Raw genomic sequence first — 5,421 nt, forward strand, 5'->3', positions numbered from 1 at the left:
CCAATAAATCCGTTTTTTTTTTTCAGTCCTTCTGTCACTGCCGGATCTCTCAGCTCGTTTATGTACGCTCGAGTCTCCGCAAAAAAACGACTTTTAGAATGCTTCGTTCCCCTGCCGAAGGGGCGCTTTGTACGACCTTGCCAGCGGATTCTTGGAGTTTTAAGATGTCAAACAACCGATCAAAAGTTCTAATAAACGTAGATCTTGTGCTGGCACCCTTGAATTGCGGCAGCTTTAGCTTTTGTTCGCAGAAGTCCAAAGCGTCGGCAACTGAGGCACTCGATCAGTTGTACAGCATATCATACCTTCAATTTCTTGCTTTTCCCATTGGACGTGGGCTTTCGTAAGTTTGTTTCCAAGCCACAACCCTTCTTCACGTTGAAGTGTCTTCAATGCCACTTCATAACCCCAGTTCACATGCTTCCCTTCAATGTCAAAGAGGCGGTCAAAACACTCTGGCGCGAAGTGCACAGAGCGAAGTGATCTCAGTCTTTCGCATTCGACTTCTCACGGCGAACAGCCCACTCCCAGAGGCCCCGCGTTACGGGATCTTTAGGAAACCTGTAAAACAAATCCGGACTGTTATGTTCTGCACGCTTAGATCGCATCAGCTATAGCTCCCTTTAGTAACGAGCGCGGAATGGCTATGTCGAAGACGTTTTCGTGTACGTACAGGTGGAATGTGAGGCCACAACCTTTCTTCAACCTGTTGGCACATCCGTGAACGACGCAAGAGGCAACCATTGTAAGCCATTTGTCTTTACATGCCGACAAGGTGAAACAAGAACGGACGAAATCAGCAGCTCGCGATGGCACTGAGCACGCTTTTTGCCACTGGCAAGATGGCGGCGGCTGGCTTCACTCGCACAGCGCCTCTTCCACTCCAGCAAGTTTTATGTATCCTCCTTGGGTGTTAGAGGTATGCGCCGAGGCGATTTCGACCGGCGGCGGCGTGGGGGTCGTCCAGAGTCGGCGGCGGCGGCGTTGTTGGCGCACGCCGGTTTTTTCATCGGCGGCGGCGCGCGGCCAATTTTCGTCGGCGGCGGCGGCGGCGGCGGCGCAGAAACCGAAACTGAAAATTCAAAAGGCTCTTCTTCCACAGGTTACTGAATTAGTTGAAATTCAGGAATTTTAATCCAAATAGCATAAATGACACTACACAGATGTGTCGACATCCCAATGAATGCAAAGCGTTTTGTAAAATAGTTTTTATTTCGCTTTCATGAAAAAAATAACGCGTATTTCAATCTATGTCCATGTTCTATGGTAAATGTGCAGCACTTTGCTTTTTTTTAAATTTAAGATGCATCAGTTTGTTGTTGTTGGCAACGTCGTACTTCATGAAACCTTCTTTCATTGAACAATGAGCAAGCAGTGACGCACGTCACTCATTTCGCTTTTTCCGGATCTGATCTTACTCTTACATTGTACGCTGCACAAGAGAAGAAGCACCTCTGCTTCGAGTTTTCTTATTACGATTGCATGAAACCGCTTTTTTGAGTATCTGTCATGCTTTGAATGTAACTTTCCTTCAAACGAATCAAAATACCTACTTTTCACAATGTGAGAATCTTTTATGCAGGTGTATAGGATGTGGAAGGAAGCAAATCTGCGCATTTATTCTCAGCGCAGTGTTCAATGAATGAAGTGTAGACATGGGCGTGGGCGAGGCGGGTGGTGCAAAAAGGACACTTGAACCCTCCAAGCTCCACCAGCACTTGCTACCCACTCTAGCGACACCAACACGACCTACTCCCTCAGTCGTGATGCAAATTGAAAGAAGAGTTTGCATCCCCCCAAGACAAAAACCTTTCGATGGTCATATGTGCAGATGAGAGCAAATGCAATATTTGCTCAGATACACAGCCCATACTGGTCACGAGCTGGGCGTCCGTTGACCACGTCTGCAGAGAACGTTGACTTCCCGACCCCTTGGTGCTTGGTCAGGGGAGGGGAACACCCCATGCAAGTGGGCCCCATTAAAATTTCTCATAAAAACTTCACAAATAAGAATGCTTGATAAGTATGTATAAAACATTCAACTGTTCAATGCTTTTTTGTAGCGTGTTCACGTGCTCAATATCCATCAGATGTGGGAGAAATCGAAATAGCAACTGCCACTCTCGACTTGTTCCGGAAAAGACACACCAGAACAATGCAATTACGAGTGCTGGGAACCTTTGTTCTTTTGTATATTTGAGTTCAAGGCATGATTTGAATTCTTATATAAACAAAATTAAAACCTGCAACATATTAAAAAGAAGGCTGCTATTGCAAGATGTGTGTTGCAAGACGTGATTTTTCTAGACTTATGTCTCTGCAAGGCACATCTGGTGTCACAAACTTGTAAGTGTCCCCCCCTCCTTTCCCCACGACATCTCCCGATCCCCCCCCCCCCCTCTCTAATAAAAAAGCACCAATGTAGGCCTCCGTGATTGCCTACTGGCGCGTGGTGGGCCATTCCGGTGGCTAGGTCCAACAGTGGCGATTTCGACTTGCTTTATTGGAGGTGCTGAAGGATCAAGAAAAGGCCGATATTTGTAAATTTCTTGAGAGTTCAGTGATAGTTTCTTTGTGAATACCGTGGATTATTGAACCTCACTTTGAGTGTAATCCTCCAATGAAAAGAAAAAATGGTTTCATCCTGTGTTACTGCAGAGTCAGAAGCCATCACATGTGCAGGCATCATTAAGCTTCTATATGACATTGCTAAGGTTCAGTACATTTGTACAAATAATTCTCGTTAATTGAACATTTTGAGTATAATCCTTGCTTGGGTTAGTATGTGTGAAACATAAATTTGAGATTTAAAATTATCATTGTGGGTTTCTGCAGCAAAGACACATTGATTAAAACTGATGACTCCGGAGCTACGGCCGAGGTAACATCCGTTCTGTTTTTTTCGGTTACGGTAACGGTAGTGCGTTACCTTTTTTATGTATCTATATAACGTGGAGCCGTGAAACGTTCCCCTTTTTCTTAATTGAGTAACGAGTGAGGTAATTAGTTACTTTTTACTGTAACGGATACATCACTAAATAGACTTACAGGAGTGATGTCGGCCGACACCGTCAGTTGTTGCGGTCTATAGGCTGGCTGTAAACATTACATAAATATATTCCTTTCACCCAGCACGTGATAGGGAAGGGTCACTCGACCATTAAGGATCTCGACCTTTGAGAAATACACAACAGCTTCTTAATGACATTCATATCATCCCACCGAAGCGTGCACTTCGTTTCATTATTATTTACAGTCAACGTGAGTGCTGTCGTCACGCCGTATGTTTTAGGTAGAAATTTATCCTACTCAAAATACCCAAAGACGTCGATCCACCTTGCAACGCGTGGCCACCCGCTGACGGTTCTGTATGGAAATGGCATCCACAGTGAAACATGTTGCATCTGCTGAAATTTTATCGCAACATTATTATACTGCCACGCTCACTTGTATTTTTATGTCACTGTCTTGCACAAAGGCACTGCCGTAGTGGTTCAGTAGCTAAGGTACTCGGCTGCTGACCCGCAGGTCGTGGGATCAAGTCCCACCTGCGGTTTATTTTCGAAAGAGGCGAAAATGCTGTAGGTCCATGTGCTGCGATTTGGGTGCATGTTGAAGAACCCCACGTGGTCAAAATTTCTGCAGTCCTCCACTACGGCATCTCTCATAATCATGTGGTGGTTTTGAAACGTTAAACACCACATATTAATCAGTTGCCTTTCGCAAAGGACGCTTGGCTGTCTGCGAAAACTCTACATTATTTTAGAATCTTCTGATAAGCTTGAGACACCTACGATATGAATGCTACGTGTATAAATGGCGAGGTACCTTCGCGTAGATCATAATACCAATGACCAATGCTCTGATTACCGCTATCTGTGTAAAGCACGAATTTCTAGTACTTTGCAATTTTCTATGCACATGTTCACTCAATAAAAAGTGTCGTCTTGAGCAACCCATCTTCTTTGACGTCGTAACCACGTGGCGATACCGTAAGTGAAATGAGAACCTTGAAATGATCGATACAAAACAGTGAGATGGGGCGTAAGTGCACGCCCAAGTTTGATTTGAGATGCGTATACCACAAGCTATTTTCTTCTATAGAACAAATATGATGCGGATTTGTTAAGATACTGTGAACTTGAATGTCAAGAAAGGAAGAACACCAACTTGGAAAGAGACAGTGGAGACGAAAAGTGATAGATTCACGTAAAGTTTGATCGGTCATTCCACTATCTCAGGTGTATTCGAAAAATGTCGCGCTGATTTACTCTATTGAAAGCAGTCTATTGCGAAAATGTTTTGCAAAGAAAAATGTTTTTATATGTGACCGAAATTCCGGCTATAGGATGGGCCCTATATCGAGTCCTAAGATAAAAGCACATTTACTGAGTGGGTCTATGTGGGCTCCATTTATTTTGCCGACCTAGTGTTCCGAATATTTAAAACCTCTTGACGTTCCGGCTTGTATAGCCGAGAATTTTATTTATCAAATTATAAGACTGTTACTATCTCCCCCCTCCCCGGAACTCATTCTAGGGTTGGTCCTTTGATAAAAACCAGTCATATATCTTTAAAAAATGCTTGGATATTACCTATTCATAACTCTCATTTAAGGATGTGGAAATGAAATGACCATCACTAAATGACTGATGAGGTAAAATATTAACAATAAAAAGCATAGTAAACGTGACTAAAAAGCTAATTCTACAAAAACAATGTAACCTGAACTAATGAAGTCACCATACATCTAAAACCTCCTGCAATGTATATTGCATACCTGCAAGGTGCAGTTATTCAAGCGCTTTTTGCACTGAAATTTGGTCACGGAGTTAATCCCGTTCACGGTGGTGCTATTTTTAATATTAACGGTTGAATATCTAACGAAGCATTAGGAAATTCTTTGCATGAAACATGTATTTTTTTTGCGATGTAATTGAGCATTGTATACATTGTGCTGACACGAAGTTTAATGCAGGTGATGTCTTTATATTGTACACCGTTCGGTGACTGTGGTAAAATAGAAACAGCAATTTATGTTAATTCATGCTACAAACTCACGTTACCTGCTCCCAGAGAACAGAAGAATGCATAACGAAGCGCGTTACTAATGAACGGAAGAATTAAATAATTCTCGGTCTTTAATGTTGTTTCTGTAGTCAAATCTACAAACGTTCGTATTAAACGAGCATGATGGTACGAAGGCATGGAATTGGGTTCTGCAGCATGTTGTGACACATGTGGCACTGCAGGTCACATTTATTACGTGACATCGAAATCCACACTGAGCTTGATCTATGATTATGTACTTAATCAACAGAGTATGAGTGCTAAGCTCCGGTTTTATTATTAATGTGGCTTCAAGGACGAGAAAGCAGCACGATTCGCGAGCAATCGAGCACCCATTCTGTCTTTCTATTG

Source organism: Rhipicephalus microplus, unplaced genomic scaffold (genome assembly GCF_043290135.1).
Source record: "Rhipicephalus microplus isolate Deutch F79 unplaced genomic scaffold, USDA_Rmic scaffold_34, whole genome shotgun sequence".
Classification (NCBI taxonomy): Eukaryota; Metazoa; Arthropoda; class Arachnida; order Ixodida; family Ixodidae; genus Rhipicephalus; species Rhipicephalus microplus.